Consider the following 25,027-nt stretch of genomic DNA (forward strand, 5'->3'; position numbering starts at 1 on the left):
TTATTATCTACTACTAGGTGAAATCTGTTGCTCTGCGTCCTATTTTGGTTGGCATGGAGGCGATTCGTTTTCTTCTAATGACATATGAACATACTACACAATAATGAATTTAATTTCAGTTTATTTCGCAGATATTTCTGATCATTTCTCCCCCGCCCTAGACTTGTTGCTTCGAGCACGTGATAAATAAAAACTGATGCATATAGTTCCGGCATCAATCAAACCGGTCTCCGCTCCAGGGTGTTCATGGTCGGCGAGTTGTTCCGCAGTTAACTCCGTTACGTTACGACCAATTAGACTCTGACGGCAGCAGCATCCTTCTCTTCAACCAAGTTTCTGTAAGTACGTGATGCAACCTAGTTATGATGGAATGAAGTAATTGCTCCAAATCCACAGACATAATAAATCTAACTAATATTATAAATGTGAAAGTAAGTTTGTTTGTTTGTTACCTTTTCACGCTATTTAAACCAATGTTCTTAAACTTTTGCATACAAGTAGTTTTAAGTACGGAGAAGGACATAGGGTTCCCAAAGGGGCGACGCGCGTCGCTCCCAAGGGAATATTGGGATAAAAAGGTCTGATACAATCACGAGGTAAATCACGAAAGTGTTAAAAAAAGATTAATTTAACGATTTTACAAATCTAATAACAATTCGCACAACTGCTACGTCTAAATAAGTAACCATATTATAGTTCTCTAATAAAGTTAATCTTATATTTACCCTCTACTATTATAACATAAGCTGGGAGTACCTCCACGTACCTGAAGGCGGAAACAGTTTGGGCTAAGTTTCGATGACAATTGAAGGTATTCGTTGAAAACTTGCCTGAACTGCTACGCGGCTACGCGGGCATCAGCCAGTTATAAAATAAGTAAACGTATATCATTTCCAAATGAGCAGTTTTTCTTGCACATGTGATGTTGTTTAAATAGTAATTAGATACTTTATTAACATCATCAAATGCCTAACAAACATAAGTGTGTAGTCCTATTTGCACAACATCAATGAACCATTATTTCAAACATCGCCAGTAATGGCGCGCTCACTCATTAGTATGCAGCGCGTATGAGAATCGTGACCTACATATGTGATGCTCCATCTGAGTTGCACAATCCATGTATGAGGGCCACGCCACAGCACAAAGTATTAAGGTATAAGACCTTATATCCGTGAGTACCTGTTGCCTGCGGCTTCCCCCGCTGTAAAAGATCAGCGTAAACATATCTTAACAGTTTTGAAGATTCGATTGTGAATTTCACACATAGCAGCCATTTCACGTAAACCCTCTTTGAGAATGCTGAAGCAGTGTAGTTGATTATCAGCTGTCAACGCTGTTCTTATCCTTGAATCGCCTCATACGACATTTATAGTGTGGAATCTCCTCTCAAGGGACGGTTGAAAAAAAATCATTTGAAATAAGTAGAGCCTATGTATATTTCATATTTACTATTCTGTCTTATCACTCCGTGTACATAAACTGTTAAATAAATGTTACAATCCACGAGAAGAGGTATCTTATGGAGGGCAGTGGCTTTCGTGTGTTGGCAAATAACACAGCCATCTGATCTCATGATAACTAACACAACTGCCTCGTTATTTAAAAAACAATTTTGAAAATCTAATGACTTACGCATTAGTGGGTCTGCTCCGGCTCCTAGGGTCGCCTGAGCCCAAGGCCCTATTTGTAAACGGCCAGCAGAGCGTTCACTCAAATCATCCATAACTTTGATTGTAAGATTTTTTGTCCCAATGATTCTCTGCGCTTCAGCTGCTAAGTATTACCAAATAATACCAACCTTGTTCCGTTTTTGTCGAAATAACTGGAAATAATAGAGACATTTTGGAGAAAAAATGAAACTTAATTACAATCGGTGAATAGCTAAATTAAGCATAACGTTAATTCCGGTATTTTTTTAACAATTTAAATGTGCAAAAAATGTTTGAGTTTGAAATACCTAGAATGGGAAAAGAAATACAAGTAGTATAAAAAAAAAGTTTCATTTATCGAGATATATATATAGTATCTTCTTATATGTATTTACTTATTCGTTATTAAAAAAACTAATATTATAAAAATAATTCAAATGTACCTAATTCTTCTCCATGCCTTATTTATTATTATGTTATTTAGGTATATTGTTATTATTATAGAATACCATTTCACTTGTAAGTATTTATTTGCTATAGCGCTGTTCTTAATAAAAATGGTTTATTTTGTTGAAATTAAAAATGTCAGCTAAATATTACGCGTGCGAATTCGAAGGCGCTACTAGTATTTTCTAAATCGTACACGAATCGGAAATCATTCGTTTACAGTCTTGACTGGAATTTGATAGAAAATATTTTTTATTTTAACTGAACTATATGAACATTTTCTGAGCATGCCTGGCACGTTTAGCAAACGTCTGTCTACAATCATCTAGTTCCAAGACGCGAGGTCGTACGTCATCTAAACCTGTTTTCTATTTGCAGGTGATCTTTATCTGGTAAACGAAGCTCCATTCAATTCGTCAGAATCTTTGATACCCGTTTCATTTACTTAGAACCTCTTGATAAGAGGAAAAGGACAACTATCAAATAATTGTAAATATTATTACATTATTGAAACCGGTTTTTGCTTTCGGTCTCAAACACTAGTACTTATTTGAGTGTTTTCCCGGTATAGTATCTTACCGGTCCACGGTCCGGTACTCTACACTAAAGAACCCTACTAGTATTAATAGTTTAGTTCGTTTACACTATATTTAACATTAAAATAGTGATGCTATTGTAAAGGAATACATGCCAATATGTCTCGTGTAGATTTGTAATTGATATCAATTTGACTCCCGTGAATAAAAATCTTGTAGTTCATGGTGAGACAAATATTTGGTTGACAAATATACTAACCTTGGTCATTGTTTATCTTTTGACAAAAAACAAAGATATAAGAGATTGATCAACGTACACAGCTGGGATGGGCAGCACTCAGTAAATTAGCAGACGTTATTAAAAAATAGAAAAGTACCACAAAGGTTAAAAACCCACCTCTTCAACCAGTGTGTCCTCCCTACTATCACCTATGGTGCCGAGACATGGACTCTTACAAAAGGAACGATGTACAAGATTGCGGTTGCGCAAAGGGTCATGGAACGAGTCGGCAATGGATGCTCGGCATCAAATGACAAGATCGACTTCGCAACCTGGAGATACGTCGCCGAACGAAAGTTCAAGACGTGGTCTCCAGAGTCGCGACATTAAAATGGAATTGGGCTGGGCACCTGGCTAGAAGGAATGATGAAAGGTGGAGTAAAGCTGTAACTGAGTGGTACCCCAGAACTGGAAAACGGAGCGTAGGACATCTGGGGTCTAGATGGGTCGATGATATAAAGGAAATTGCTGGCAACAACTGGATGGCGATGGCCCAGGACAGAGATGGTTGGTGGAGACTGAAAGAGGCCTATGCCCATCAGTGCGTCACGGAGGGCTGCCGATGATGATGATGATGAATAAAAATCTCATAAGGAACCCTGTATCTTTTAAAATTGAAATGGAGAAGGCAAATTTAAACTTTACATTAAAATTGTAAGAGAGTTTTAAAATGTATAAATAAATTGTAGCTCTCGAAATAGCGAAATAGTTCTCGTAATGTTGCTCAGTTGATTTAATCACTGTAATAGCATATAATAAAACGGGCCTCGCTGTATACACGTAGTCGGAGCTCTATTGTGAATACATTTGAATAGAATTGGTATTCTGCGATACGCCTTGCTGTTGTTGCAACCCTGGTACGTTGAAATGCAATAGGTTCTAATGTATTGTAAGACAGCAGTACTTTACTATTATATTTCGTTACCAGCCCATGGCAAAGGCCTAATTCCCCTGACTGCTCTCCGTATGTCAAACTATCTCCACATCATAAATTATTTTAATCCAAAGCTCCGTTTTGACGTAAAAAAGGAAAACAAATAAACACACTTTCACATGTTTATGAATTTAAAATGTTGTGACTATCAGGTATCAAATACGCTAAAAGTAATAGAATTTTGGAGGAAGAAACTTTGATTTCTTAGGTCTAAAATTGAAGTCATCATTATCTCAAGATCAAGAAGTTGTCAAAGTTACAGGTATTTCTTTAAGATTTCATTTATAAACTTTGTTGAAAGCAACTAATTAAAGAATTATTAAAAACAAAATCGAATAAGTTTGAAAATACTTTATTTTTGTAAACTAAACATACTATAAATAAATTATGACGTGAAAATGAAAAATCAATTACCAGAATTATGACTATTAAAAATCGAGATGTTTTGAACTCGATTCGAATGAAATTGAGACCGATTACGGCTTGTACATCACTATTGAGTAATCGATTGCACAACAGAGTAGTGTCGAATCGATTCGTACCGACCGACTTGTGAATTGATACGTTATTGTTAAAATTAATATGGCTTACTTTAGAATCTAGTCGTTTTGATCCCACTGCTGGTTAAAGACATCAATTTGGTTAGACAATAATATAACAATATAATTTATTCATAGAGCAATTACGATTTATACAAAGTAAAGAGACATATGTTTTAGGTATCATTATTGCAGTGGCAAAAATTATATCAATAACGAGCGCCACAAATACGTCTAGATATAAAAATTGGAAAAAAAAATTTTTTTTAGCCCATTGATAGGCAAAGGCCGCCCCTTCCTTTTTCCACAAACCTCTGTTGAGCCTGTTGCCACCCCCGTAAAATATTTAATTTATATTTTAATTGCCGTAATGTTAGTCAATTTGAAAATTATTAGTGCTCATACAGCATACACAAACAAAAGTATATCTTTCGTTTGGTTCTATAATTAAAGTTATAATTTAAAAAATAAATTTTAATTTATTATCTGTAGCTATTTATTTTTATTAATTTTTATTTGACATATCTACTTAATGTTAAGGAAGTGAGTACTGTTAATGCTGAACTGGTTATTACCTTGAGTTGACTTCGTCTGCTCATATCTAGATAGATTGCGGCTTTCAATATAATGTACCGAGAGATTAACATTCTGTCAAGCATTAACATTGTCATTAACATTAACACATGACAGTTGTGACTTTCACTCTACTTTAAAAGTCACGCATTAGAGACCGTTATTTTTAGAGTCATTTATAGAGTCACTTAAAAAATAAAATATATACGAGTTTAATATGAGATATGTTATTTTATTTACATGGAAAGGTTTTAAGTAAGATCAATTAGTTATTTTTATGAAATATCTTTCCTCGTAATAACCTAATAATAGAATATAAAGATTTTTTTTCAAATCAGTCCAGTAGATACTCTGTCTTTCATAGATAAGTTCAACAAACTCTTGTATGTAAAAAAAAATTTACTTATTTCGAACCGTACGAAAACGAAGTTGTGGGCACGGTTAGTTCCAACTATATTCCGTGTAATTTACTTACTGAACAAATATTCAAATATGTATGAAATAGAAACTTCAATTTTCAGATTTCCGTGCGAAAACTGCATAAAAATTTTCCACGCATGCGTTGCTATTCAGCTAGTTATTCATAAACATACTCGTAGAACATTAATTCCTTAATCAGGATATTATAAGGTTCTTGGACTTTGTCATCATTGTTCACTTGGTACTAGATGAAAATTTTTCTCGAGAGTTCGAATTTTAATCCTGAGATACATCTAGTCGAGAGAAACTCTTGTATAATAACATTTACACGTACAGAAAAAAGTCGTCAAAGTAAAAATGTATTTGTTTAGAAAATTCATTCACAGACACTTATTCATATAATAATACTCAAAACTGCGTTTGTATAGCATATTAGCACGGCTTTCGGCACTAGTAGTACTCGACCACGTGCTGATACAACAACAGACCTTTCCCACAATGGGAAAAGAAAATGTTGTAAAAACATTTTGACGAGCGAGCACGCTCGGCTAATGAGGCACGTGGCACAAACTGTGTTGTCCGATTGGATTTGTGAATGAATTAAACTCCATGGTTTTTCTCGAAGTATGGATATATGTTGTAGTATTTCGGGGTAAGAGAGAAGAACAAATAGTCAAGTGTGAGATCTTTTGTTGATTATAATGGTTTTGATAATCTTGTTGTCCGTTGTCCGTTGCCTTTTATGGTTATTATTACAGAGTAGTGCAAACTATTTAGATGCATTTGTACTCAAATTCAAATCATTTATTCAGAAATTAGACCTTCAAAGGCATTTTTTCTCGTCAATTTTTATATTTATAGTTATTTCTCACAAGCTACAAACTACTGGCATTTCGGAATGACAGGTTAAAACAGGTTATGATTGTGATACGAGTGCTGATTATAATATATATATATATATATATCGATGTGAAACACAATTAACTTACATAAATATATATGAGAAACGAGATGACCAGTTCCCTCCGGCAGCACCCGTTCACGAGTTGACGCATGAGACAGCTATCGCGTAGCTCAACCATAATAGAGGGAACCTCACGACGCCACTACCAGATTGACCATTTACTCTTTTACCCCGCTGTTAAAGAAGCGAACCTGTGACTGTAGATGTTGTCAGCTACAGTCACAGGTTGTCTTCTTTATACTATATAGATTATATTTCATAATTAAAATTAAAAAATAAAATGTTGTTATCGGCGTGTCTGTTACCCACGTGGTGTCGGTGTTTGGTACAGACGCGCACGGCACGCGTGCGAACACATGAAGTCGTTCGCTGTCAACGTGTGTTGAGGCAGGTTCGATATGTGGTCACCAGGGATGAGTTTTCACCCAGTATTTTTCTAGTCTAAAATCGAGCGATCGAGCGCAAATTTAAGCTTGCGCCAGATATGAGTTATTTTACTATTAGATGGGTTTCAGACTTTTGAGATGAAACTAGTAAAATGCTGAGCCTAAACCCTACTTCTGGGGTGCACTCATGAGGACATTGTCGCAATAATATGGACCCTATGTGCTAGAACAGGTTTTATTTATAAAAGATCTGAAACTCTTCATTACATTGAGATTTCAATTATATCGAGTTTTATGATATACTTAGTCCTTGCACCGTAGCCTGTTGGATCCAGGATTTTGAGGCGCCACAGATGAGTATGTAACCGGAAAGGTTACATATTCATGATATCTGAAGCACATAAGGTGTCTACTCCCTCATCTTTTAAGAGCATTTATACGCAAGGATGAGAGAGATGCTTCTTCGGGCACTACAGCCGTGAATGCAATTGGGAACACACACACGAACATGTGAGAGATGACAAAGCAAATCACCGAAATCAATAAGTGAGACTAAAAATTGTAAACGAGATACTTGCAATGCAGTTCAAAAGTTCTACTCAAACTAGGCATACCTAATTAAAGTCCTAGCGGTGCATTTAACTAGTTTCTAGTCTCGGAATTCAGACCAAAACCCACACGCCCAATCACCAGCCGTTGTGGAACTATTTCGTAATACGGCCAACAGTAAATTGCAAGAAATTGAAGTAGTAAACACGGCCAGTGTGAACTATGGCAAGGTTCTTCACGCCGCGAGCCGTTGACCAATTGCGGCGTATGACAATCTCTGTGCAAATCCTCTCAAGGCTTTTTCGATGCGAATATTTTTTTTAAACTGTTGCTGAGGAATTTATTAGATTTGCTGTTTATTCACCTGTCACAATTTATCAATATACCTTAGGAAAAGGGTCAAGCCGTTAAATTTAATTAATATTTTATCGAGTGTAACGGAAGGCAGTAGCGTTTTGTGCAATGTTATATATGCTTCGAGCTGATAAAAATGAAGTTTGTAAATCAATACAAGTTCTGGTGTTAGTCTGATACCGATAGAGAAACATAGGTTATATACCATCTACTTCTCCTTCCGCGCAGAATGTAAAAGTTAATCAAGGGATAGAGCTATAGAAATTGACATTTTACTTCTGAGTGAAGGGATAGCAATTTGTCACTATTTCAGAGTCCATTCAACAGATAAACCAGCTAAACGTGGCCCTCGAGTTTCGCCACTCATGGCTCTGTCTTCCCCGTAAGACGTGATCTGTAAAAAGACTCACGACTTCTAGAAAAAAAGTCTTAAACTAGTCTAAAATCCAGATAGACCAAGTAGAACAAAATTTAGATTTCAGTCCAATTAACGACGCGATTGTTGAATAATTCTGAGTAATTTCTGCAGGGAGGGAACTCACACTTGACCGCTTTTCTCTCGATGACAGCCATCCGAGCGTTGACTCCTTGAAATCGGCGATGGGCAATCATCATCAATGAAAAAATGAGAGTACTCGCCGTGAAGGCAACTACAATGTAGTTTTAGGGTTCCGTACTGTAATGGGTACTTATTGTAGTTTGTCACAAAGCAAAAATATATCTCTTGTATCAGAATAGGGAGAATTTAAGTTTCCAAGGAGACCTATGATAAAAATAAATGGTTCAACCTCAAAAAAAGGATGATTTTGCCCTTTATATCTATCTCTCTCTCTTTCATCTGAGCGTTTTCCCGGTTTCTTCCTCAGCCGTTGAACGTCGGAGCCTGGCGTCTGCTTTTCTGTGTCCCTAGTTGTCAGACCATTAATTAAACTTTAATCTTCATAAAAATATAAATATTCATGGCTTCTGAACTTTAATAAACTAAATCCAAATGTTCGATAATTCTTAGGCCACACACTGAACTACACCCAAATAATCGGGTGTGAAAGTAATAAAGTAATTTTTTATTTTGTAAATTAGTGTAAAGTGTGTATAGTGTTGTGCGGTGACAGAACCCTTCATCGGCGTGTCCTACTCGCGCTTGGCCACTTTTTTTAAATATCACTGAGTTACATAGCTCTTTTTGTGAGTTGAACAACTCCCTCGCGATATAAGTTATTGAGTGTGCAATACTTGCAACTTCATTTGGTAACATTCAATCTTCATGGTAAAGATATTTTCTTATGGCGTTGCGTTGCTTTGTTATGTAAATTGTATAGTGTACTGTACACCCCAATTGTTCACCTGTTGCATCATAGATACTTATGTATACTTTGTAGTTGATTTGGTATATTGACTGACATACCTAAGCAACCGTATAATTTTCAATGTTGGACATATTTTGAAAGGAATATTGTACTACTAAAAATAACAGTTTTAATTATCAGACTATTTAACGAGACTAATATTTTTTTCGGCTTTTCTCATCTCGAATTAACTAGGAAAGCGGACCCTGGGCTTCGACGCCCAACGGGATGAGAAAGAAACCGAATGAATGAACCGAACCGAAACTTGAGAAGTGTGAAAGTGAAATATCTTTCGGTAACCATTGTTGTCTCCCATCCATACTAATATTATAAAGAAAAAAGGTTTGTAATTTTGTTTTTGTTTAGGCGGCTTTTGCCACAGAGACAGACTAACCCTTCAATAGTACAAGAGAACATAGGCTACTTTTTCATTGTGGATTAATCCGAGCGAAGCCATAACGCGCCGCTAGTCTCTAAATCCATGTGTACAGGCGTTTGTTCGTACAAGACAATCAGATAAATACCCTGTCAACAGTCTCGCATAGATTATTTGTAGTTAGACTATCATGGTGAATCACGGCAATCATTGAACGAAAAGAAACGGTTGCTATATTTATCGCCATTTATAACTGGTACAGTTGTTATTGTATTGTTACAAATAAATGAAACAGTGGAAGGTATCCTTTTGAATCGTCGTTTTAAGTTCAGTGGGTCAGACGAATGGTACTTATTGTTTTATACAGAATTAATATGTAAATATCTATGTAGGTACCTAAACACTATTATAACATTAACGTTTTTTCGATAGGAAAAATGACTATTTAAAAAATTGTATAACATTCAGTGTTGGTCGAATTTTATGGCGGGAACTACACACCGCGTTCATTAAATATATATTAGGACAAATCATACACAAATTGAGCTAGGCCCAAAGTAAGTTCTAGACTTGTGTTATGGGATACTAACTCAACGATACTATATTTTATAACAAATACATATATAGATAAACATCCAAGACCCGGGCCAATCAGAAAAATATCATTTTCCATCATAACCCGACCGGGGATCGAACCCGGGACCTTTCGGTTAAGAGGCAAGCACTTTACCACTGCGCCACCGAGGTGTCAATTATACTTCAAATAATAAAATTTAAAAATATATTAACATTAAGTAAAGTGAATGTGAAGCGAAGAGCAATGACCAATCGGGTCCGGGCTCAGTGTGTCAGTCAGCCGGGAATCGAACCGGTTGTGCTGTGCCACATACTGCACGCGCAACGCACATGGAGGCCGGTCAATGTCAAGTGTAAATAAATTTTATGAAAAAAACATTGTGTATGTATTTAAAAAACATTGGATTCTATATATATACGCTTATTCTATATATATACGCTATAAATGGTCGAAGCACTGGCAGCAATCCGTGCCGGCCAATGTCAAGGCTGTTCGGTTTTCAAAAATAAATTTTGTAAAAAAAAATATGTATGTCAAAATAAGCTGAGAGTGAAAAAAAAACAATTGTTGAATCCCATGCGCGTTGTTGCCTATTATAGCTTAGCTGAAGGCTGTGTAGTGTTGTTCGCGAAAGGTGTGGTCCTATTTTAGGGCGGGGCACAGAACAAGTAATAGTAGTTAGTCTCTGGCAGTCTCTGGTCACTAGATTCAAGAGCACTCGCGAATAAAACCTACACACTTAATGTCGATCGAAAAGGGGTTAGTGCGTGTTAGCATTTCACTTCTCACCATCGAATCGACTCGAAGTGAGACGCAGCGAACCAATGACATTGCAGTGTGGTTGTCGTTGCGTCACAATGGCGTAATGTGATTGGATCGCTGTGTCTCATTTCCAATCGATTCGATGGTGAGAAGTAAAATGCTAACCCGCACTTCGCCCACAGGTCTGCCTCTAACATTTTTTCTAATCATAAAACCCTTATTTAAATCGCTTGACAATTAAATTTATAAGGATTTATTTTATTTGTAAATATAGTTTAAGAGCTAGATCTTTAGATTGGTCTTAAATGCCAGTAATTATTGTTGAGAAATAGGTCAATTCGTTTTGTCTCAGAGCTCTGTCAATCGGTGAGGAAAACAATTAGTTAATGCTGTATTGTGTGCTAATTGTCTTTCTACTAATTCAATTATGACAGCTTTACTCATATTTTATTCAGATAAGCATAAATTGTTTCGTTTTCTTACATTTGTTTTCTTATAGTAAACTAGCATTTGCACGCGGCATCGCCCGCGTTTATTGAAATGCCCGGGATGAAAAGTAACCTATATTCTTATCCATACTTTAAAATACATGTATGAAAATTTTCAAGAAGGTTGATTGAGTAGATGGTACCTGAAGAGGTAACAAACTTACTTTCACATTTATAATTTTCTTTATAGTCGTATTCCTCATGTCTGAGGGTCGTGGTCATTACATGGAATGAAACACACGTAACAAACTTTCTTGGCATTTATTAATGGAGTGGTTTGCCATTGCCTTCTCCATTTCACACACAAGTTAATATAATCAACCAGTGTGCAGGTTTCCTCACGATGTTTTTCCTTCACCGGAAGCAAGTGGTGGTCGATGAAAACTACTATACATGAGTCAGATTGGTATACAAACTCATGTGGCACGAGTAGGATTCGAACCAGGGACCTTCCGATCCACAGGCGGGAGTCTTAACCATTACACCACCACCGCTTCAATATAAATAATATTAGTTTATAATATTAGTTAGGATTAAGATTAGGATAATATCTCACACTAAATTGGAATGTTCTTTGGAGAAAGATTGTAGGCGCAAATAGTGCTACATTGAATAAAGGTACAGGATCCAGTTTTAACTGGTAGCTAAATGAGTGGTGAATATACAGAGCATTTATATAGCCGGTCTGAGACCAGACATAAATGGTTACTTTTTGATCGCTGCTGCAGACAGGCTCCATTCATCTGAACTACCACTCACTAGATATATAGATAACTTGTTGTTCGTATATTGTAAGTAGATCTTGTTTTAAATCATTTATCATTATGTATAGTAAATTGGTAATAATAAATATGATTTATTCTCAGACCAAGGATCCATACAGAAATAAAATTGAGATCATCTTTACATAAAAAATAATCTTTACATTAAAGATATTAACTTGTATGTTTGATGTTGATTTAAACCGTTACTTTAAGTACTAGCTTATTTATAACGAGAGGTAAATAAATACTATCACAGATGATAGTTAAAATGATACCTCGTTAAAACACTTTGTTAAATTAAGAATTCACAAAATACTCGTAGAATAGTTAAGTTAATAAATATTTTTGACCGACAGTTGCTACAACAACTTATGACATAGACACACATTAGATACTAATAAAAACGTAAAAATAACTAATAAAAAACGTAAAAAATGTTTTGGTGTGTATAATGCTCCGGGGGAAATAGAAACGTGTAGGTACTAGAGTAGACTGCAATAATCTCTGTTTCTCTGCGTGTGGTTGAGCGTTTCTCAGTAACCTCGTTATATAAATTGTAGCTATCATACTTGGGGTACATGTATTACACTGAGAAAGTGTAGAAAATCTTTTGTAAACCGAAAGTTTTTAATAAACTTATAACAAAATAGTTAGGTCAATCGGGTTTAGTATGAAAACTCAAAAATGGAACTACTTTTGAAAGTTGTTAAATCCTATTCATGTACCTATATGTTTTTCTCTCTCTGAACTTTTCGTGTTCCGGATTGCTAACGGTGCTGTGACACCGCGAAGCCTGGGGTCAGCGTACAAAATAGACAATTGAAAGCCTGACGTCAATCCTACTTGGGTATGTTATTGTGGTCTATCAGCTGTGTCCCATAGTCGCCTCGTATGACATTCACGGGAGGATGTGGAGTGAAACTATCCTAGGGCAGGGAAACACACCTCACGTACTCATGTAGTACATATGTATATTAATATACCGTCATTGTATCATGGACGATATTGGGAATTGACTATATAGTCAAGCGCTCAATATTTAAGTTATCTTATGTATAATCATTTTGTTTGTAAACAGCTACAAATATTTTGGACCCTAGTTACTGAACCAAGGACTGAACTGATCTAGAAATTATAGCCGCTGTAGTTGATCATACAACATAACAATTAGAAGCACAGTACAACACAGTCAGACAAACAGTTTGTTCCTACGATTGTTAGAGTCAAATACAAGATCCGTAACCTTGCCGGCCGCTCTCCGGCCGTGAGGACAATTGATCAAATTATGTGCCCACTACTATGTTGCTTTATATCTTGAGGTCTAAATGAATGAAAAAAGTGGCACTGGTGTGAATTATTTCACTGTTATTCCGCTATTTGTTTTAGCATCTACGTGCTAGATGATTATTGATGCTTAAAGAAACATTTTATCTTGTATGGTTCCCTCCAGAACGATTATTAGTTTACTTTCCCGTTCGGTCTATTTTGAATGTTTGGTCTATTTTCCCAAACTGTACTTTTATTTTCCTAATCCGTGTATTGAGGCTTGAATGGTATAAATAAGTAGATATATATGAACTCCTTATTGCATAATGTGTCAAGTGTGTATAATCAATTATATGATTACTAAGGCGCGACCGTCTTCGATGTGCGTGAAACCCCGTGTACCCTCTGGTGGTATCTGAAAACCAGTGCCCTGCTCTCTTTGTCGAGCAGAATATGCACTGAGATACTACCCTTTTATATCGCTGCGGCACATGATTGTATAGTTATGTAGAATGTTTCTTGTGTATTTGTCCTTTATTTTAATAGTTTACTGTAAACAAATGTATATTGTGTGTCCTCGATATAAATACACAGTTTATCTATCTCATAATTTACAGAATTAACAGTTATAACTAGGTATTCAAACATAAATGAGCGCAAAAGCGGACTTTATCGCAAATCATCTTTCGGCTAACTTTTCAATGGAAAGGGAAATAATTGCGAACCAACTATGTAAGTAAAGTGAGATTTGTGAAGTATATATTAGGTACTGTATTTGTTGACGTATGTTCAATACCATAATCTATTTTCAAATGAAACTCTGCTTTCATGGAAATTTTGGTATTGATAGGGTTATGCTATCTCTCTCTCTCTCTTACAGTCGTACCTATTCCTAATGCTTAAGGGCTGAGGCCATTACCTATGTGAAATATAACAGACACAACGACTTCCTAGGCAATATTAATAGAATTCTTTTCATTGTCTTCACATTTCACACACTAGCTGATAAATTATCATTTATAGCGTACAGGTTTCCTCAATGTTTTCCTTCACATGAAGCAAGTGGTCTATAGTGGTCTATTAACACTACCTACTTACACGAGTAAGGTTGATATACAAACTCAAGTGGCACCAGTACGATTGAAACCTGAGAACTTTTGGTCTTAACTACTGAATCACCGTAATCTCGATGCATTTACAAACGATTTGTCACAATTACCAGTAAAACTCCAACAAAAGAAACCGATCTGAAACGATCTAAAATTCATATTTTTTCAGCTGCTACACCCGCGCATTGACGCACCAAAAAACCATCTTTGTCATTGATATTTGAAGTGTATGAACTCATTGATGGTTCGCTGAAAACTGCATGACCATTTACAGTGGCAATTAGCTGATCACGGATCGAATCCAGCTCAAATACAGCGGGAGAAAGCTGCATCTATAAATATGCATAGTTGAATGATTTCTCCCACTGCACGCTATGCGCGCGCAGAAAACTCTTGGCCGAATTGAGTACCTAATAGTTCTTTTGCTTTGTGTATTGTCATGTTGTGTTTTTTTTACGGAATCAAGTTATTTTTATTAAAGTCAGAAAAAAATACGTTCATGTAAATGTGTCTGTACATCCTTACATATACATACATATTATAAAATTAGCCCTTTAGAGCCTCTGTTTGTCATTGTTACATGTTACTGAATACAATAAATGCGCAAAAAGTAGTCTTAACATTGTGATAACGCGATCAAGTGACAGCATAAAATGAGGTAATATAGTTCGTTTTTCTTGCTGCCAATATCTAGATGATCTAACATATCGATCTATTTGGCATGCGACACTGTGACACATAAGTGATGTTACGTCACCGATCACTTTCATCGTTCTGCCTGGCGAACCGTGACTGGGTCAAGTGTAAGAACTAGTTTGTGTGACATAAGGTACTTACAGTTTAAACACAAACATTTTTTTTTTCAAACTATTTAGGTATTATATTCAAGATTAAAGATATACTTAGACAAAAACAACAATTGCTGAACTACGGAAAACACGCAGGTTTTATCTGTGTTTCAATTCTTCAAGGTCAGCAGATTTTCTCATAGGAGAATGAAAAAAGTGTTTCTTTTTTCATTCTCCTATGAGAAAATCTACATGATACCTGATGTCATCAGGGATGATATGCGTGTCAATGGTGTGACACGATACCTAGGGATGCCGATAACCGTGCGAAGTGGAGAAGGAAATGTAGCAAAGCGGACCGTGGCTTCGATACTCAACGGCTGAGGAAGAAACCTGGAAAACGCTCAGAAAAGAGAGAGGGAAAACAAAACAAAGAATATCCAAACTTGCATCACTGAGATTGAATATACAATCGAATAGAAGTAGAGAATCAATCAGTTAATTGGCAGTTTGCGACAGCGCAGTGCTCATAGCCGAGGGCGTGGGTTCTGTTCCGGGTTGCACTTCCGTACTTACTAGTTATGTTCCTTTATTTAATTAATAAATTACAGGTCTCGATGCAAACTGCGCTGTGATCTGCTAACTATGTAATTTTGTAGACGGAGAAAGTATAATTCTCTATGATATATTGGCGAAGTGTTTCATTACATTAGATTATCCATGAAGTCATTAACTGTTTCCTAACAGCCGATTATGGCTTGATTGATATTAAGTAATGTTACAATATTGTTATCGTTTGGTACTTTGTATAACATATCATAAAAATTTATACAGAAAATACGTGTTTCGGGTAAAAACAGCGGTCTTAATTTGGAGTCACAATAAAATTAGTTTATTTTAGCGTTGTATTGCTCTCTCTCTCTCATCTTCCCGGTTGCATTTGGAGCTGTGACACCCAAAGCCCAGGTACAACATACGAATTTACCTTTATCTAAATTTCACAATACTATTAAATAGGTATCTAAAACTTAATTAACATAGATTCGCCGTTGAATTTTTGTCCGTCTCTTCTTTTGCATTTTTAAATGCGAAAGTTCATATTATTCTCTACATATATTCCACATTCAATTATGGTCAATGAACTCATAAAATTGAGTTGTCAAGTGTCACCGGAGATAGGACCCGGGGTTAATGGGTTTAAACCAACCTGAGGAACCTCATTACGATATTTTATCATGTCCTGTTTTGCGTGATTGACCTTTTTATACTGGCTACAAGATAGTACCAACTGCACGAAAATCTAAAAAAAATCATTGCATATTCACCTGTATTACCACCTTATAGAGATTAATGTAGTAATTTGTTATATGCGGCTAAGTTTTTGCGTGATTTGCGAATGCGAAAGTTAAATGATTATCTCACAAAATGTAATCATCATAGGCGACTGAACTTTGAAGATGGCAACACCTTCATTTGTGGGCGGGAAACGATAGATAGCCATACCTTGAAGTTCACTCATTTTTTTTTTTATATTTTAGACAAATTGATGTCGAAATGAATTACACCACACACGTTTTACCGAATATAGGTATGCAAATATAAATAAATAAAGAGGAGCATGCTATCCACTACAAATCCAAAACAAAAAAGAACTATAATGTATACTAGCACTAAATTCTATCCGAGTCTATCATTAAAGAAATCATTTAAAGTATAATAATATTTATCAGTTAATAAAGACTTGAGGTGCTTTTTAAATAGATTCAAATTTAAGCTTTTATATTGATTTGGAATTTTGTTGTAAATTTTCGGTGCCATACATACTATGCTATTACCGAGTAAAGCATTTTAAAGTGTATCCGATACTTATCCTTCATTTAACGAGAACAAAGATTACATTACATTACAGGATTATTTCTCGGGATAATATCCTTTTTGTAATTTCAAGAAAATTATTCTAACACCTAAAATTACATGTTAAGTAAAACTGCTCTGTCGATTTTGATAGAATTTGATAATAACGAAGGTTCCTTTTGAGTCTAAATATATCTTACTTGTGAGATAGATCGATTTTCATGATTTAAAAAAGTAATGATGGTTACTTTGGTGACTGATGCCAAGTATATTATTCATTTAGACTGTTAATTTCAGTAGTTCCATCGGAATTGCTTTCATTAAAAGACATTACAATAATTTGTCCATCACAGTCATTGACCTACGCATATTATATGGGCCAATCACCTCTGATGACCAACCCTTTGTCTATAAAGCTTTAAACGGCAATTTAAACCTTATTTTCTAGGTCTTAACATTTAATATTCCATTTTAGGAAATAGCGCACATCTAATTTCAATAGACCCCTCATTATTATGGAATCGTATAGGGTTGATATGTCATGTTATGTTGGCTGTATTGTAATGATAGGGTAAATGTCCCAATAGTTGACACAAGTGAACACGCGAGGTTCGATTTTTAGGCAAAGTTCACGCGATGTTACAACATTTACTAGGAATTTGAATGCTGATAAAATTGCCCTAAATGTTTAATTGTTCTGATTGTTACAGTTAAGAACGAATGATTTTATTGTAGCCACAGTTATTGGGGTACTTTTGTAGGATGGTAATTTAGAAGGATCTCATTGTCGATTTTTGCGTCATGAAATTCTAAATGGCTCCAAAGGTAGAATCAGTTAGTACACATATGAAGCTGCGGTAAAATCATATACACACCAAGTTTTATTATATACTTACTTAAATATTTAATCTACTTATGGGACACTCTTGATTATTGATATCAAATTAATAAAGAAATGATTTTCTTTTGTTTCTAATCACAAAATGAGTGTAACAAATTATATTATTTTCTTAAGTTCACATAGTTTACAAAAAAACACTATTCTCGATTTTTTTTTCAAAAGTAATAAGACCCCTTGGTGATCGAACCCATACATACTAAATGACTAATGGCGTAACCGTTACGGCAAAGGTCAGTATTCAACAAAAACGACTGTAGTTCAGTGATTGGTCCATGCAAAGCAGGGTGTCGAAACATGATTATAATCTAGCGAGAAGGTTGCTGCAGTAACGAGCAATTTCGTTGGTACAGTGGACGGCACATCAACTTATCAAATTTCATTGCAAATCTGCTACTACCGCGGCTAAAAGGTCCATGCGGTCGACTGTACATGCAATGTGCCATTCACAAAAAGTAGCAAAGTCTACCGAAGTTTTTGCGCTTCCATTTACTCTTGTTTATTTATTTTTAAGTATGACATCATATAATTTATTTCGTGACATAGTTTTTGTTATTGACTTGGTTCGCGTGGAATTTACTGCTGTTAATCCGGGACCTATGAAACAGTTTTTAAGTCAGTAATCACATAATAATTGTTATCAATACTGCGAATACAATATCAAATATTACTCAGTCCTGGGTTGATGCGTTTACAAGTCAAGACAGTCTTTGTCCAGAAGTAGTTTGTCTTTTATCAAAAGAGCAGGTTCAGTTTTTTTTTATTATATGTAAAGAAAGATAAGTTAGAGACTATATTGAAAAAGATAAGATAAGAAAGATAAGAGTTAGAGACTATATTGAAAAAGATAAAACTATAAAATTTGTTTCTTTTTGTTACAGGATGTTCGTGGAAGACTGATAGAAAGAAAAAGGTTATTATATACTTAATATTTATTTAATCTTGATCGTGTGAGTACATGGTTGCTTCAATATAAGCAGACAAATTCAGAGTCAACAAGTAGCAATATATAAATCACTAATAGTATAAAACAGTAACTTCCCGGTGTTTGTCTGTCTATCCCTATGCGTGCTTAGATCTTTAAAACAACGTAACGGGTCTTGATGCGGGATGGGTCTTTTAATGAGTGGTCCAAGAGGAAGGTTTAGGATTTTACCCGAGCGAAGACATTAGCGAGCGAAATTATCATCCAGCAGTGCATATGCACGCTTCAAGTGAAGTTCATACCATAAGGTTTCAGTTATCTAAGCAACCATACGAGCGCGATCCAAATGGTTTAGATTAACACGTGCGTGCCATATGCAGATTTATGATAAGAAGTCACATTATAAGAAAATATTATAGAATAAATAAATAAAATAAATAATAAATAAATATATTAGGACAAATCACACAGATTGAGCTAGCCCCCAAAGTAAGTTCGAGACTTGTGTTATGGGATACTAACTCAACGATACTATATTTTATAATAAATACATATATAGATAAACATCCAAGACCCGGGCCAATCAGAAAAAGATTATTTTCCATCATGACCCGACCGGGGATCGAACCCGGGACCTCTCGGTTCAGTGGCTAGAACCTTACCACTGCGCCACCGAGGTCGTCGAGAATATTTAATGTAAAGTATGTGACCGTGCAACAAATTGGTCCCAAGGCAATGGATTGGGACCGCGGTCCCAGACGCCCAGGTTCTGTTTCTTTATGGGTTCACTGGGACAGTGGACTGTACGGTCATAATAGTCACCCAAGAACTTTCTGGAATTGGTCGATCGATACCACATTCTTATGAGAGAAGACATGTACCTAGTTTTATTACACAATTGCTATAATGTCCATCGGCTATAGTAGAACTACTAGAATATAACATCCTACAAGCTCAACATCCCCTATATCCGAACATAGCCCTGCATTCCCCGCTGCAGTCGGGTAAATAGAATCCGTCTCGTAGCCGCTCTGGTGTACAGTCAACAGCACATCAAGCTACCTAAATATATTTCAAATTCGTCGCTAATACCGCCGCATAGAGATCAAAACAGGGTAACTTCACATGCGGTTGACTGTAATTCGTCGCGCTCCGTCTACCATCTTTACGCTTTCGCGGGCTCCGCATCACACGAACGCCAGTGATATGTGCTCCTTCTGCACTCGAGATGAGATGAAATATGTTATTTTATACAGATCCAACTAGGGAATGCAATACCGGGTTATCAATTTGCCGAAATACAGGGATACCGCATACATTTTGCGGGACTAATGTCTACTAATAGTGTAATTCACTATACATCATGTAAAAGTAAATATATAAGGACAAATCACACAGATTGAACTAGCCCCAAAGTAAGTTCGAGACTTGTGTTATGGGATACTAACTCAACGATACTATATTTTATAACAAATACATATATAGATAAACAACCAAGACCCGGGCCAATCAGAAAAAGATCATTTTCCATCATGACCCGACCGGGAGTCGACCTCACGGTTCAGCGGTAAGCACTTTACCACTGCGCCACCGAGGTCGACAAAAGTGAACCAAAAAGACCAGAAAGCAAAAATATGTACCTAATGACAAGGAAACAGTTATTTTCCCGGAATGAAAGGTAGCATATGTACTTCTCCATACTTCAATCTTCAAAAATGTCAAGAAGATTGGTTGAGTAAATAGAACGTGAAGAGGTAACAAACAAACAAACAAAAAAAACGAACTTACTTTCGTATTTATAACATTAGTTAGAATTAGAATTAGGATTACGCTGTTCTAAAGAAAAACTTATGTTCCACATAAAAGTTTTTGAAAATCAATTTAGCATCTACATAAATATATGTCATTATTATCAATCAAAAAGAAAATATGGCTCTATTAAGAATTAAAAGTAAATGGAAATATGGTATAATACACTTCACACTAAACTTCAATTTACTTTCGCGATAATCTAAGATAGACGAACCGATTCTCTCGTAATAGTTTTGTAATGCATATAATTCGTTTTGCTGTATTTCTATGTAAACAGAAAGCGGTTATACTATCACAATGAATGGAGACGACATCGCGGAATCAATACAAAATTGGAATTAAACTTTCGTATATTGATCGATCAGTATTAAACATTTGACTTTATGTTAGTTATTTTAATTATAAAAAAATGAGATTTTTGACAAGCTTTTAATTTCGTCGTACAGTCGCATATTGTTATCAAACTAAACGAATAGGGTATCTATACAAAATGTCACCTCTTTTAGCTAAAGTTTTCCCCCGGTCAAGCTTACATTGCATGTTAAATAAAATAAATAGTGACTTCACACTCACTGTTATAGGAAAAGCTTAATTTATATAACAAGTATTACTTTATTAAATTTATTTCATTATTTAATACAATTTGAAATATCCGCAACATGCTTCGTCAGAAAGTGTACAGAAATGTCAAAGTTTTTACTTTATTAAATATATTATATTATATAAGTAAGTTGTTGTTGTCTGCTCTATTCGAATATCTCAACGGGCAAACAACGGTAATGACAGGTTGTGTGTATGTTTGGCAATCAAACGTTATGTACGCCACAATCTGTGCCATTATCTTGGAGTCTTACGAAACTGGCTTCCTGTTTGCCCCCGGATTTCCTTGCGAGATCTGCGCCTTTGTCTGTGGATGGCCATAGACTTGGGTTTTATTGTGCACTTAAATAAGGCCCAGTTGCACCAGTCAAACTTAACGGGAACACCTCCATTCTCAAACGAGGGAACGTTAACTTTAACCTACGCGCCGGCGATGCGTCGTTGTGCGCAGGTTATAATTGACGTTAAAATTGACTAGAGCAAGCAAGCAAGCAAGCCTAAAACATATTTTAAGATTCGTTTTAGGTTTATAATATGCCTTGAAGTTCAAGTTTTGCTCGTATCACTGATGAATTCGATTAATTAATAGTTTTTTACGCTAGCCTAAATTATTGCGAGCTTTTGTGTGTTAGTAGGGTTCCTTAACGGAGGGTACCTACACGTAGTGCCATGAATAGGGAGAAGTGGAGAAATATTACAAAAGCCGCAACAAGCATAACGGATGAGCCATAACCACGACCACTCCGTCAGGAGTGCACGACTGAGAAGTGTGTTAGTAATGACTTACTATTAAAATTATTCCTTCGTCACCATTGTACTGAACATACTGACGTGATAAGCGTGATACAGAGGCAGACCATTGATCAACAAAAAACAAGGAAATAACACCCGGATAATATAATAATTTCTTGGACGTATGATTTTTTTAAAGTTATCTGTTACCTTTTTTAATAAGACGAGGGTGATCGTTTTCCTTATGGAACTGCGGGAAACTACAAACACAGCACAATTTATTCTCTAATAATACATAAATAACATTTTGAAATAAATTATTCAACGTGACGAACGTAACCTAAATATTACTTGAACATACTTCGCCGGCTCACCAATCCTCAACGTGGCCGAGTTACTCTTAAAATATTTGGGCTCCTATTCTATTCTTTACTAGTTTTTTTTTTCCTTGTTTCTTTCCCATGTTCGTTACCTAATGATGTTAAGTTTATCATCATTATGTTTATATTTATCCGGCCGAGTAAATTGGCTTTCAAATTCAAATTCAAAATTCTCTATTCATCTCAGAATGATATACATTACTTATTGACGTTAACTTACTTCAAATTAAGGCTACTGCCGACTTCCAAAGCGCAGATGAAAAAGAAGCAACGCAACAAACTTCACCGCAGCCTTTTTTCCAAAGATGTCAATTAAGAAAAGTATCTTTAAGATAACTTACCCTAATAAGTTTCCTCATACTGATCCAATGCGTAGTTTGTGGTTTGTAACACGTCGTTGCCAGTTATATAAATATTAATTGTAACATAAACGAATACTTCAAGTCTTCCAAAGCATTTGACAACGATTCTCCACGCTCTTTCCACTCAATTTATTAGACATGGCTGTCTTTTAGTATAAGCCGCGACATCTTATGATAATTTGTGTGACAAACACTTTCTCTATTGTGACTAGCCCATGTGGCATGTATTGGAAGGGATACATTATGTTCCTTGTTACTATACACCGATATTCCTACATAATCTAGGACGTTTAGTAATTATAGAACTCCACGCAATTGCTTCGAACTGTATCTTTCCTAGCTTATTCCAGTTTCCTAGCCTACTCGTGTTAATGTATCTACTTCAAATAAGAAATAGATATAATAGAATTTGTATAGTCTATACAAACTTATGAGGAAGAAATAACAAATGATTATAATCAGAAACATGCAAATCGAGGCATTAATCTGAATCCAAATGACGTCATTTGAAGATGGCGGCGATAGGATAGGTTGACCCAAATGCCCACAGCCTATTAGTCCATGAACTCTGAGTGAAAGTGTTACTATAATTTTCTTGGACTGCCTTTGTGACGGAAGTTGGAAAAGTTCGGGTCGATCGAAATATATGTAAAGTAATTACAGAGCGCGGTGGTGGAATGGTTAGGACGCCCGTCTGTGAACCTATAGGTCCCAGTTTCGAATCCTATTTGTGCCATGTGAGTACCAATCGGACTCATGTATTACTATACATGAGTCTAAATCTACTGATTTCATAGATCATGAACCTTATATGGTTCCTGATTCCGGTAACGGAAAACATTGTGAGGAAACCTGTACTCTAGTCGATAATTTAACATGTGAAATGGAGAAGACAATGTCAAACCACTCCATTAATATTGCCAAGAAAGTATAGTTATGTATGAAAATGTATGAATATGTGCTTCATACTTCTAATTTAGGTACATCTAATTTCGGAGCAGTATCCGTAATGGTTAGGGTCATCAGCCGACACCAATTCCACTTCGACTTATGTATTTGTGTGAGTGACAAAACATTTTCATGGACTGAATTATTTGAAACGCATAATATATATTTTTCCCATAGCATTTCTCGAGTCAAAGAGTAAAAGGTACCTACTATAACCCTATAGCTATTTATGATTGTGTAAGACGGTCTCAATCGTCGCTTCCTTATTAGTTTTGTGTACTCCTTACGGCCACTTTCCTTTTCTTTATCTCTTTTTAATCCATAGGGTTATGTAGGCGTCCCTTTCTATCTTTGTCGACTCACGCGTGGTACCAAATCTAAGGAATTTTTCCCTTGTGTTCTCTTATCCTACTCTTTTTTTGTCTCTGTCTTCCATCTATCTCCATCGTCTGTGTTTTGGAAGGCATGAGTGTCTTTGCATGTTTGTTAGGTGCTCATAAATGAAATAGCTTCATTGTCAGTAGTGATCCTATAGACTTTTCTAACCAACTTTAAATGTCCTTATAATGATCCAGCCGCATTGTTACAATCTATGAATTTCCACAATGGTCTTAAATAGTTATATAAGTATCTAGTTTATCTAAAGCACACATATATTTTTACAATTTTCTGACCCTGTTAACTGCCCTATTGCAGGGTACCGTAGCGTAGTGAGTCAACTGTTATCTCGAATAAAAGTGGGCGGAACCGTCTCTGGTTACAATCTGTTGTGATAACTTGATGAGCTATATAGTCAATAATTTTGTATTCCAGACGTCAATGGGAATTTGGTTAGAAATAACGATACAAATCTATCACTGGACTGTATGACCTTCATTTTCATACAGTTTACTCAATTTACTTACTTTTTTATGTTTTCTTACTTCTTATTAAACATTTAACAGTTTTAAATATTCAATGAAAGTAATCAGTGAAAGGGTTTTATAAAAAATTTGATTGTTTACAATTTGCACTTGGGATGGATCGCAAATATTTCACTTTCGCTCGAGACATACACAGATTCAACAAAAGTGAAATGATACCGTGATTTTTGTGGTTAGCAGAGCGGAAAGGACGGATTCACTTAATGCTGATGAAGCGGTGATGGCCCAGTGGTTAAGATGCCCATCTGTGGTTGAAAGCTCCCAGGTTCTAACCCTACTTGGTAAACATGAGTTTTAGTTTGAAGCGGTGCTGGTAAGATGCCCGCCTGTGGATCCAAAGGACTCAGGTTCATATCTTACTCGTGCCATATGAGTTTGTATACCTATCTGACTCATATATATTAGTTTTCATATCACTTGTTTCCGGTGAAGGAAAACACCGTGAGGAAACCTGTACACTGGTTGACAGTTTAGTTCCCTTGT

General features: G+C 35.8%; 1 protein-coding gene across 2 annotated transcripts in view; it reads left to right on the plus strand.

The window, feature by feature from the left end:
- The window catches only part of LOC128675754 (mucin-2), a 59,990-nt gene that overhangs the window by 5,857 nt on the left and 29,106 nt on the right, over positions 1-25,027 (plus strand). Inside the window, exon 2 of one of the 2 annotated variants that reach the window (XM_053755405.1) lies at positions 18,744-18,775. The exons of the other annotated variant lie outside the window; for it this stretch is intronic. The gene's annotated coding sequence lies outside the window, so the exon portion shown is untranslated. The remainder of the gene's footprint in view (positions 1-18,743; positions 18,776-25,027) is intronic. 2 annotated transcript variants of the gene reach the window in all.

Source organism: Plodia interpunctella, chromosome 15 (genome assembly GCF_027563975.2).
Source record: "Plodia interpunctella isolate USDA-ARS_2022_Savannah chromosome 15, ilPloInte3.2, whole genome shotgun sequence".
Lineage (NCBI taxonomy): Eukaryota > Metazoa > Arthropoda > Insecta > Lepidoptera > Pyralidae > Plodia > Plodia interpunctella.